Genomic DNA, 13,173 nt, shown 5'->3' on the forward strand with positions numbered 1-13,173 from the left:
AAAGTAAACTTAAATATACTACAAATATACTTCAAATAATATACTTCAAATAGGAGATGTGCTTTTCTAGTATATCTTAAGTATACTATAAATATACTATCATACTATCAACACAATTATTAAAAGTTGTCCTTTAAATGAATAGTTTCTCATTGTTTAAGTATACTACATGTTCACTATCATTACACTTAAACACACTCATTGAAAGTGCATTTCAATTTCATACGCTTTCGTTATAATTTAGTATATTCATTCAAAATACACATGGAGTGGTTTTTCAGTTGAAGCATAGAGTTCTGATGTACTTTCTGAATTCCTGTTCAGAAGAGCGCAGAAAATGTTGACAATAATAATAATGAATGTTTATTCCACATAAGGGAACATGCACAGCTGAGGAACATGCTTCCTGAAAGTATACTTTTTTTTATGTCTCAAGAAAATTGACTTCAGTATACTTTCAAAAAAGCATATTTAACTTAATTGCAGCTGAAGTTTTGATTGGTAATATAATGTACCGCCATCCCTAGCATGCGCAGACCAGCTGGCTGGAGTGTTTACGGACATATTCACTCTCTCCCTATCCCAGTCTGTTGTCCCCACATGCTTCAAGATGTCCACCATTGTTCCTGTACCCAAGAAAGCAAAGGTAACTGAACTAAATGACTATAGCCCCGTAGCACTCACTTCTGTCATCATGAAGTATATTTATCACAAACATAGTTAAATATATTAAAATATATGAATGAAGTATGACTTAAGTATATTTAAAATATGTTTTTTTTCCCCACTTGGGTTCCATGTCTGTCTCATTACACTACAATCAGAGGGGGCTGTAGACAATGATCAGCTAGGGAGAAAACCGATTTTAAAAATGTTGATGCTATGTTTGTAATTATATAAAATATATGCAACAAATTTTCCACCAACAGGTTTCTGTGCCAATACACCACACAACCAATAAGCATAACTGTGTTGGTTAACGACTTCAGAATTATTAACATCAGAGTTTGTGTTTTCAACACCACAATCAAATAGATTATGTCAATCTTGATAAAGACAAAATGCATTGCTCCCTACCCTGGACCCAGTATCGAAGGCTTGACAATCTCTGTCATTCAACTTTTCTCTTTCCATTCCTCAAATGGCCTGAGCACGGTTTGGATGCTGGAATTATATCAGAGTGGAGTGGACGAACATGCCTACAGGAGACTGTTGAAGGAGCCTAATCAGATTAAAACATTGTGACTGGCTGTGTTCATGCCACACATAAAAGGTAATACATTTTTAAAGTAAAATGACTAATATTTAGGCTATATTGAAGCGTTATGGTTCTAGGTGAGCGAGGAATAGCCGCTTGGATCGGTGGCAGAGCGCACCTTATGCTTTCCTGAATATCTGGGCCTGCTGGGAGCATAAGCTTTCCTGAATAACTGGGCCTGCAGGGAGCATAAGCTTTCCTGAATATCTGGGCCTGCTGGGAGCATAAGCTTTCCTGAATAACTGGGCCTGCAGGGAGCATAAGCTTTCCTGAATAACTGGGCCTGCAGGGAGCATAAGCTTTCCTGAATAACTGGGCCTGCAGGGAGCATAAGCTTTCCTGAATAACTGGGCCTGCAGGGAGCATAAGCTTTCCTGAATAACTGGGCCTGCAGGGAGCATAAGCTTTCCTGAATATCTGGGCCTGCAGGGAGCATAAGCTTTCCTGAATAACTGGGCCTGCAGGGAGCATAAGCTTTCCTGAATAACTGGGCCTGCAGGGAGCATAAGCTTTCCTGAATAACTGGGCCTGCTGGGATCATAAGCTTTCCTGAATAACTGGGCCTGCAGGGAGCATAAGCTTTCCTGAATAACTGGGCCTGCAGGGAGCATAAGCTTTCCTGAATATCTGGGCCTGCAGGGAGCATAAGCTTTCCTGAATAACTGGGCCTGCAGGGAGCATAAGCTTTCCTGAATAACTGGGCCTGCTGGGATCATAGAACTACAATTGAAGTGGGAAGTTTACATACATTTAGGTTGAAGTCATTAAACTCGTTTTTTAACCACTCCACAAATTTCTTGTTAACAAACTATAGTTTTAGCAAGTCGGTTAAGACATCTACTTTGTGCATGACACAAGTAATTTTTCCAACAATTGTTTACAGATTATTTCACTTATAATTCACTGTATCACAATTCCAGTGGGTCAGAAGTTTACATACACTAAGTAGACTGTGCCTTTAAACAGCATGGAAAATTCAAGAAAATGATGTCATGGCTTTAGAAGCTTCTGATAGGCTAATTGACATAATTTGAGTCAATTGGAGGTGTACCTGTGGATGTATTTCAAGGCCTACCTTCAAACTCAGTGCCTCTTTGCTTGACATCATGGGAAAATCAAAAGAAATCAGCCAAGACCTCAGAAAAAAATTGTAGACCTCCACAAGTCTGGTTCATCCTTGGGAGCAATTTCCAAACGCCTGAAGGTACCACGTTCATCTGTACAAACAATAGTACGCAAGTATAAACACCATGGGACCACGCAGCCGTCATACCGCTCAGGAAGGAGACGCGTTCTGTCTCCTAGAGATGAACGTACTTTGGTGCAAAAAGTGCAAATCAATCCCAGAACAACAGCAAAAGACCTTGTGAAGATGCTGGAGGAAACAGGTACAAAAGTATCTATATCCACAGTGAAACGAGTCCTATATCGTCATAACCTGAAAGGCCGCTCAGCAAGGAAGAAGCCACTGCTCCAAAACCGCCATAAAATAGCCAGATTATGGTTTGCAACTGCACATGGGGACAAAGATCGTTATGTTTGGAGGAAAAAGTGGGAGGAAAAAGTGGGAGGCTTGCAAGCTGAAGAACACCATCCCAACCGTGAAGCACGGGGGTGGCAGCATCATGTTGTGGGAGTGCTTTGCTGCAGGAGGGACTGGTGCACTTCACAAAATAGATGGCATCATGAGGAAGGAAAATTATGTGGATATATTGAAGCAACATCTCAAGACATCAGTCAGGAAGTTAAAGCTTGGTCGCAAATGGGTCTTCCAAATGGACAATGACCCCAAGCATACTTCCAAAGTTGTGGCAAAATGGCTTAAGGGCAACAAAGTAAAGGTATTGGAGTTGCCATCATAAACCCTTGACCTCAGTCCTATAGAAAATGTGTGGGCAGAACTGAAAAAGCGTGTGCGAGCAAGGAGGCCTACAAACCTGACTCAGTTACACCAGCTCTGTCTTGTGGAAAGCTACCCGAAACGTTTGACCAAAGTTTAAACAATTTAAAGGCAACGCTACCAAATACTAATTGAGTGTATGTAAACTTCTGACCCACTGGGAATGTGATGAAAGAAATAAAAGCTGAAATAAATCATTTTCTCTACTATTATTCTGACATTTCACATTCTTAAAATAAAGTGGTGATCCTATCTGACCTAAAACAGTGCATTTTTACTAGGATTAAATGTCAGGAATTGTGAAAAACGGAGTTTAAATGTATTTGGCAAAGGTGTATGTAAACTTCCGACTTCAACTGTATGCGGCCAGATTATTATAGGAGGACTTGATGATCTGCAACAGACAGCACATCTCAATATCAGAAGTTAAATCTTTTGCCTCTGTGTCTTTGTAAACCTTGTAAAATGTCCAGAGTAAACCCACTACTGATCCAAATGGAATGAAACATTCAACATTGTTGAATAGATGCCCAATGTTCAGGGCTTTAGCGTCATTATTCAAATAACATTCTCATGCAGTTCACAGCCTAGATTAGAATTTTGTACTCACTTGAAAACAGTGTGATCTGCTGCCTATCACCTGATCTCTCCCCTGTCTATCACCTGACCTCTCCCCTGCCTACCACCTGACCTCTCCACCACCTGACTTCTCCCCTGCCTATCACCTGATCTCTCCCCTGTCTATCACCTGACCTCTCCCCTGCCTACCACCTGACCTCTCCACCACCTGACCTCTCCCCTGCCTATCACCTGATCTCTCCCCTGTCTATCACCTGACCTCTCCACTGCCTATCACCTGACCTCTCCCCTGCCTACCACCTGACCTCTCCCCTGCCTATCACCTGACCTCTCCACTGCCTATCACCTGACCTCTCCCCTGCCTATCACCTGACCTTTCCCCTGTCTATCACCTGACCTCTCCACTGCCTATCACCTGACCTCTCCCCTGCCTACCACCTGACCTCTCCCCTGCCTATCACCTGACCTCTCCACTGCCTATCACCTGACCTCTCCCCTGTCTATCACCTGACCTCTCCCCTGCCTATCACCTGATCTCTCCCTGCCTATCACCTGATCTCTCCCCTGCCTATCACCTGACCTCTCCCCTGCCTATCACCTGATCTCTCCCTGCCTATCACCTGATCTCTCCCCTGTCTATCACCTGACCTCTCCACTGCCTATCACCTGACCTCTCCCCTGCCTACCACCTGACCTCTCCCCTGCCTATCACCTGACCTCTCCCCTGCCTATCACCTGACCTCTCCCCTGCCTATCACCTGACCTCTCCACTGCCTATCACCTGACCTCTCCACTGCCTATCACCTGACCTCTCCCCTGTCTATCACCTGACCTCTCCCCTGTCTATCACCTGACCTCTCCCCTGCCTACCACCTGACCTCTCCCCTGCCTATCACCTGATCTCTCCCCTGCCTATCACCTGATCTCTCCCCTGTCTATCACCTGACCTCTCCCCTGCCTACCACCTGACCTCTCCCCTGCCTATCACCTGACCTTTCCCCTGCCTATCACCTGACCTCTCCACTGCCTATCACCTGACCTCTCCCCTGTCTATCACCTGACCTCTCCCCTGCCTACCACCTGACCTCTCCCCTGCCTATCACCTGACCTCTCCACTGCCTATCACCTGACCTCTCCACTGCCTATCACCTGACCTCTCCCCTGTCTATCACCTGACCTCTCCCCTGCCTATCACCTGATCTCTCCCTGCCTATCACCTGATCTCTCCCCTGCCTACCACCTGACCTCTCCCCTGCCTATCACCTGACCTCTCCCCTGCCTACCACCTGACCTCTCCCCTGCCTATCACCTGACCTCTCCCCTGCCTACCACCTGACCTCTCCCCTGCCTATCACCTGACCTCTCCACTGCCTATCACCTGACCTCTCCCCTGTCTATCACCTGACCTCTCCCCTGTCTATCACCTGACCTCTCCCCTGCCTACCACCTGACCTCTCCCCTGCCTATCACCTGATCTCTCCCCTGTCTACCACCTGATCTCTCCCCTGTCTATCACCTGACCTCTCCCCTGCCTACCACCTGATCTCTCCCCTGTCTATCACCTGACCTCTCCCCTGCCTACCACCTGACCTCTCCCCTGCCTACCACCTGACCTCTCCCCTGCCTATCACCTGATCTCTCCCCGTCTACCACCTGATCTCTCCCCTGCCTATAAATAACCAACCGTACTATTTTGTTTGTTTTTTCTCATTGTTTGTAACTTATTTTGTACGTAATGTTTCTGCTACCGTCTCTTATGACCGAAAAGAGCTTCTGAAAGTCAGAACAGTGATTACTCACCTCGAATTGGCCTAAGAATTGTTCTTTAAAAAGAGTCGGAACTCCAAACACCCGAACAGGCCCTTATCCACGTCATTCACTGGAGAAACAAACAGAGATTTTGCGGAAAGAGATCGGGGTGCCCCTGTGAGGATCAGGCGACGAGTGGCTAATCTGCCTTTGCCATCCGTACTGATCGCCAAAGTTCAATCACTGGGAGAAAAAAAAGGGACGAACTGAAAGCACGTATATCCTACCAACGGGACATTAAAAACTGTAATATCTTATGTTTCACCGATTCGTTGCTGAACGACGACATTAAGAAAATACAGAAGGCGAGTTATACACTCTATCAGCAGGATAGAGCAGCAGCCTCTGGAGACGGTGGCCAAGAGGAGGACCTATGTAAGAATGCTGTTCATTGACTACAGCTCAGCATTCAACACCATAGTACCCTCCAAACTCATCATTAACCTGTTATGGCTAGGGGGCAGTATTTTCACGGCTGGATAAAAAACGTACCCGATTTAATCTGATTATTACTCCTGCCCAGAAACTAGAATATGCATATAATTATTAGCTTTGGATAGAAAACACTCCAAAGTTTCTAAAACTGTTTGAATGGTGTCTGTGAGTATAACAGAACTCATTTGGCAGGCCAAAACCTGAGAAGATTCCGTGCAGGAAGTACCCTGTCTGACCGTTTCTTAGCCTTCTTGATCATCTCTATCCATTACAGGGGATCTCTGCTGTTACGTGACACTTCCTACGGCTCCAATGGGCTCTCAGAGCCCGGGAAAAATCTGAATGACGTAATTCAAAGCTCTGGCTGAAACACATTATCGCGTTTGTCAAGTGGCCGATCAGCGGACAGTGGGCTTAGGCGCGTGCACTGGCCGCCCCCGTCTTTCTGTTTTTCCCTCTATTTACCGAAACTCAGATTCCCGGTCGGAATATTATCGCTTTTTTACGAGAAAAATGGCATAAAAATTGATTTTAAACAGCGGTTGACATGCTTCGAAGTACGGTCATGAAATATTTAGAAATCTTTTGTCACGAATTGCGCCATGCTCGTCACCCTTATTTACCATTCGGATAGTGTCTGGAACGCACGAACAAAACGCCGCTATTTGGATATAACGATGGATTATTTTGGACCAAACCAACATTTGTTATTGAAGTAGCAGTCCTGGGAGTGCATTCTGACGAAGACAACTAAGGTAATGAAACTTTTGTAATAGTAAATCTGACTTTGGTCAGGGCTAAACTTGGTCGGTGTCTAAATAGCTAGCCGTGATGGCTGGGCTATCTACTGAGAATATTGTAAAATGTGCTTTCACCGAAAAGCTATTTTAAAATCGGACATATCGAGTGCATAGAGGAGTTCTGTATCTATAATTCTTAAAATAATTGTTATGTTTTTTGTGAACGTTTATCGTGAGTAATTTAGTAAATTCACCGGAGGTTTGCGGGGGGTATGCTAGTTCTGAACGTCACATGCTAATGTAAAAAAGCTGGTTTTTGATATAAATATGAACTTGATTGAACAAAACATGCATGCATTGTATAACATAATGTCCTAGGGTTGTCATCTGATGAAGATCATCAAAGGTTAGTGCTGCATTTAGCTGTGGTTTTGTTTTTTGTGACATTATATGCTAGCTTGAAAAATGGGTAGTCTGATTATTTCTGGCTGGGTACTCTGCTGACATAATCTAATGTTTTGCTTTCGCTGTAAAGCCTTTTTGAAATCGGACAGTGTGGTTAGATTAACGAGAGTCTTGTCTATAAAATGCTGTAAAATAGTCATATGTTTGAAAAATTGAAGTTTTCGGATTTTAGAGGAATTTGTATTTCGCGCCACGCCCATCATTGGATATTGGAGCAGGTGTTCCGCTAGCGGAACATCTAGATGTAAGAGGTTAAGCTGGAGGCCCTGGGTCTCTGCCCCTCCCTGTGCAACTGGGTCCTGGACTTTCTGACGGGCCGCCCCCAGGTGGTGAAGGTAGGAAACAACATCTCCACTTCGCTGACCCTCAACACTGGGGCCCCGCAAGGGTGCGTGCTCAGCCCTCTCCTGTACTCCTTGTTCACCCACGACTGCGTGGCCATGCACGCCTCCAACTCAATCATCAAGTTTGCAGACGACACAACAGTAGTAGGCTTGATTACCAACAATGACGAGACAGCCAGAGGGAGGAGGTGAGGGCACTCAGAGTGTGGTATCAGGAAAACAACCTCTCACTCAACATCAACAAAACAATGGAGACAATCGTGGACTTCAGGAAACAGCAGAGGGAGCACACCCCTATCCACATCGAAGGGACAGCAGCGGAGAAGGTGGAAAATACCTGGGGGTACACATCACAGACAAACTGAAATGGTCCACCCACACAGACAGTGTGGTGAAGAAAGCGCAACAGCGCCTCTTCAACCTCAGGAGGCTGTCACTCAAAACCCTGACTAACTTTAACAGATGCACAATCGAGAGCATCCTGTCTGGCTGTATCACATCCTGGTACGGCAGCTGCTCCGCCCTCAACCGCAGGGCTCTCCAGAGGGTAGTGAGGTCTGCACAACGCATCACCGGGGGCAAACTACCTGCCCTCCAGGACACCTACACCACCCGATGTCACAGGAAGACCAAAAGGATCATCAAGGACAACAACCACCCGAGCCACTGCCTGTTCACACCGCTACCATCAAAGGCGAGATCAGTACAGGTGCATCAAAGCAGGGACCGAGAGATTGAGAAACAGCTTCTATCTCAAGGCCATCAGACTGCTAAACAGCCATCACTAACTCAGAGAGGCTGCTGCCTACATTGAGACCCAATCACTGGACACTTAATAAATAGATCACTAGTCACTTTAATATTGTTTGCATATCTTACATTACTCATATCACATGTATATACTGTATTTTATGCCATCTACTGCACCTTGCCTATGCCGCTCGGCCATCGCTCGTCCATATACTTATATGTACATATTCTCATTCACCCTTTAAGATTAGAGTAGGCGTGCAAACTATTACAGACCACAAAGGGAAGTGACACAAGCCTACCAAACGAGCTAAATAACTTCTATGCTCGCTTCGAGACAAGTAACACTGGAACATGCATGAGAGCATCAGCTGTTCTGGACGACTGTGTGATCACGCTCTCCGCAGCCGATGTGAGTAAGACCTTTAAACAGGTCAACATTCACAAGACCGCAGGGCCAGATGGATTACCAGTATGTGTACTCTGAGCATGCGCTGACCAACTGGCAAGTGTCTTCACTGACATTTTCAACCTCTCCCTGTCTGAGTCTGTAATACCAACATGTTTTAAGCATAGTCCCTGTGCCCAAGAACACTAAGGTAACCTGCCTAAATGACTACCGACCCGTAGCACTCACGTCTGTAGCCATGAAGTGCTTTGAAAGGCTGGTCATGGCTCACATCAACACCATTATCCCAGAAACCCTAGACCCACTCCAATTTGCATACCGCCTCAACAGATCCACAGATGATGCAATCTCTATTGCCACTCCACACTGCCCTTTCCCACCTGGACAAAAGGAACACCTATGTGAGAATGCTGTTCATTGACTACAGCTCAACATTCAACACCATAGTGCCCTCAAAGCTCATCACTATGCTAAGGACCCTGGGACTAAACACCTCCCTCTGCAACTGGATCCTGGACTTCCTGATGGGTCACCCCCAGGTGGTAAGGGTAGGTAACAACACATCCGCCATGCTGATCCTCAACACAGGGGCCCCTCATGGGTGCATGCTCAGTCCCCTGCTGTACTCCCTGTTCACTCACGACTGCATGGCCAGGCACGACTCCAACACCATCATCAAGTTTGCCGAAGACACAACAGTGGTAGGCCTGATCACTGACAACGATGAGACAGCCTATAGCGAGGAGGTCAAAGACCTGACAGTGTGGTGCAAGGACAACAACCTTTCCCTCAACGTGATCAAGACAAAAGAGATGATTGTGGATTACAGGAAAAGCACGGCCCCATTCTCATCGACGGGGCTGTAGTGGAGCAGGTTGAGAGCTTCAAGTTCCTTGGTGTCCACATCACCAACAAACTATGGTCCAAGCACACCAAGACAGTCGTGAAGAGGGCATGAAAAAACATATCCCCCCTCAGGAGACTGGAAAGATTTGTCATGGGTCCTCAGATCCTCAAAAGGTTTTACAGCTGCACCATAGGAGCATCCTGACCGGTTGCATCACTGCCTGGTATGGCAACTGCTCGGCCTCCGACCACAAGGCACTACAGAGGGTAGTGCGAACGGCCCAGTATATCACTGGGGCCAAGCTACCTGCCATCCAGGACCTCTATACCAGGCGGTGTCAGAGGAAGGCCCTAAAAATTGTCAAAGACTCCAGCCACCCTAGTCATAGACTGTTCTCTCTGCTACCGCACGGCAAGCTGTACCGTACAGCCAAGTCTAGGTTCAGGAGCCTTCTAAACAGCTTCTACCCCCAAACCATAGGACTCCTGAACAGCTAATCAAATGGTTACCCAGACTATTTGTATTCGGCGCTTGTGACAAATAACATTTTATTTGATTTGATTGTACACTCCCGATGGCGGCGGATGAATGGCACGACAACGGGCCTCAGGATCTCGTCACGGTATCTTTGTGCATTGAAATTGAGATTCATCCGAGAATAGCACACCTCTCCAGCCTGCCAGTGGCCGTCGAAGGTGAGCATTTGCCCACTGATGTCAGTTAACACTCCAAACTGCAGTCAGGTCAATATTCTGGTTAGGACAACGAGCACGCAGATGAGCTTCTCTGAGATGGTTTCTGACAGTTTGTGCAGAAATTCTTCGATTGTGCCAACCCACAGTTTCATCAGCTGTCCGAGTGGCTGGTCTCAGATGATCCCGCCGGTGAAGAAGCCGGATGTGGAGGTCCTGGGCTGGCGTGGTTACACGTAGTCTGCGGTTGTGAGGCCGGTTGGACGTACTGCAAAATTCTCTAAAACGAAATTGGAGGGGGCTTATGGTAGAGAAATTAACATTAAATTATTTGGCAACAGCTTTGGTGGACATTCCTGCAGTCAGCATGCCAACTGCACGCTCCCTCAACAAGCATCTGTGGCATTGTGTTGTGTGACAAAACTGCACAAGTTAGAATGTCCTTTTATTGTCCCCAGAACAAGGTGCACCTGTGTAATGATCATGCTGTTTTATCAGCTTCTTGATATGCCACAACTGTCAGGTGGATGGATTATCTTGGCAAAGTAGAAATGCTCACTAACAGGAATGTAAACAAATTTGTGCACAAAATTTAAGCAAAATAAGCTTTTTGTGCACATGGAACATTTCTGGGATCTTTTATTTCAGCTCATGAAACATGGACCAACACTTTACATGCTAATATTTTTTTTCGGTATAATTCTTGCCCCCCCCCTGCCCCCCGCCCCCCGCCCCCCGCCCAACTGTATAATTTGATTTTACCTTTATTTAACTAGGCAAGTCAGTTAAAAACAATTTCTTATTTACAATGACGGCCTAGGAACGGTGAGTTAACTGCCTTGTTCAGGGGCAGAATGACAATTTTTTACCTTGTCAGCTCAGGGGATTCAATCTAGCAACTTTGTAGTTACTGGCCCAACGCTCTAACCACTAGACTACCTGCCGCCCGAATGATCCTACATGTTAACTCGCTCTCACTATCTTTTTCTCGCTCCCTTTCTCTCTCTCTGTGTCCTTGTTTGTCCACAGGAACCAACTGTCTAATGATGATCCATGTCATTCCGTGTTACTTTATGACCCATCCTAGACTACTACATTACATTTGACCATTGGATGACTCATTGTTATCTTTGGGGGGTGGGTGGCCGAGAGAGGGGAGAGCCAGAGATGGGCCCGGAGTGGGAGACGGGGGGGACGGGGACGGGGAGAGCACGGGGGGAGAGACACAGGGGGAGGAGAGAAAGAGAGAGCACGGGGGGGGGACGGAGGCCGGGATGGAGAAAGACAGAGAGAGACACAGAGAGATGGAGAAAGACAGAGAGAGACACAGAGAGATGGAGAAAGACAGAGAGAGATGGAGAAAGACAGAGAGAGATGGAGAGAGACACAGAGACACCGAGAGATGGAGAAAGACAGAGAGAGATGAGGAGAGACAGGGAGATGGAAATAGATAGAGAGAGAGATGGGGAAAGACACAGGGGGATAGAGAGAGACACAGAAGGGACACAGAGAGATGGAGAAAGACAGAGAGAGACGGGGAGAGAGAGAGCGATGGAGAGAGAGAGAGATGGAGAAAGACAGAGATGGGGAGAGAGAGAGACAGAGAAAGACAGAGAGAGACAGGGAGACAGGGAAAGACAGAGAGAGACGGGGAGAGAGAGAGGTGGAGAGAGACAGAGAGATGGAGAAAGACAGAGAAGGGGAGAGAGAGAGACAAAGAGAGAAAGACAGAGAGAGACAGGGAGACAGAGAGAGAAAGACAGAGAGAGACAGGGAGACAGAGAGAGACGGGGAGAGAGAGAGACAGAGAAAGACAGAGAGAGACAGGGAGACAGAGAGAGACGGGGAGAGAGAGAGACAGAGAAAGACAGAGAGAGACAGGGAGACAGAGAGATGGGGAAAGACAGAGAGAGACAGAGAGAGACAGACAAGACAGTTACTTTTCATATTATTCTCCCTGGGTGGTTGAAGCCTCTTGTTAGATTCTGGTCTCCACGACAACGGCCTGCTGCTCCGAGGAACCATGGTTAGTGTTGGCATGGTAACCAACAATCTCAGTCCGCTCTGGAGTTTGGGCAGAAGATGGAATCATGAACAAATGGATTACAAGCGAACTTCCTATATTACACAGCCTTTATTTGCATTTTTTTCAAACATTATACCGTATTTTCTTTACAACCACTGCGATTATAATGTAGTACTATAATTAGGGAACAACACTTTCTTGTAAAGTGGCACATCAAATTATACGAACAAATATTCAACCTATTTTGACACACTTCATATATTAAATAGTATTTATTTTCTTACTTTTCCAAAGATTATCCTGTATCTCTTACAAGCAGAGCCGTTAGGTGGAAACGCTTCCTTGCAGTGGCTACAGTGATAGGTAAATCACGTGAAACTGCCTAGCTGCCTAGTTGTGCTGTGTATTAGAGGGTGCTCTGTGCAATGGCAGTTGGCAGAGATTCTGCAAGCTGTAAATCATGTGGGAAGCCACATGCAGGAAGTGAGAGCTCAGATGTGTGGGTGGGTGCTGCAAGCTGCACATGGTGCAACAACAAGCTGTCAGAAAGATCAAACTTTAAAAACAACATTTAAAAGGCTCTTTAATAAATCCTGTTTGAATTAACTCTTAAAAAAAAAAAAATATCAAAATAATATTTGAATCCGGTGTGAATTCAAGTCACAACTATCATATTAAAATTGACATCAAAATCTTTACCACACACCTTCTGCTTGATGACATTGTGGACATTGAGCAGTTTGGTTTTCGCCAGAAAATAATCAGATTAAAGTTTATTAGTCACAAGCTCCGAATACAACAGGTGTAGTAGACCTCACAGTGAAATGCTGAATACAACAGGTGTAGTAGACCTCACAGTGAAATGCTGAATACAACAGGTGTAGTAGACCTCACAGTGAAATGCTGAATACAACAGGTG

General features: G+C 45.9%; 1 protein-coding gene across 1 annotated transcript in view; it reads right to left on the reverse strand.

The window, feature by feature from the left end:
- Positions 1 to 12,677, reverse strand: part of znf831 (zinc finger protein 831) — a 106,972-nt gene extending 94,295 nt beyond the window's left edge. The window contains exons 1-2 of the mRNA XM_045691999.2: positions 12,539 to 12,677; positions 12,169 to 12,292 (exon numbers count right to left, since the gene is read on the reverse strand). The gene's annotated coding sequence lies outside the window, so the exon portion shown is untranslated. The remainder of the gene's footprint in view (positions 1 to 12,168; positions 12,293 to 12,538) is intronic.
- Positions 12,678 to 13,173: the final 496 nt, after the last annotated feature.

This window comes from Salmo salar, chromosome 12 (assembly GCF_965601325.2).
Source record: "Salmo salar chromosome 12, fSalSal1, whole genome shotgun sequence".
In the NCBI taxonomy this organism is placed as follows: Eukaryota; Metazoa; Chordata; class Actinopteri; order Salmoniformes; family Salmonidae; genus Salmo; species Salmo salar.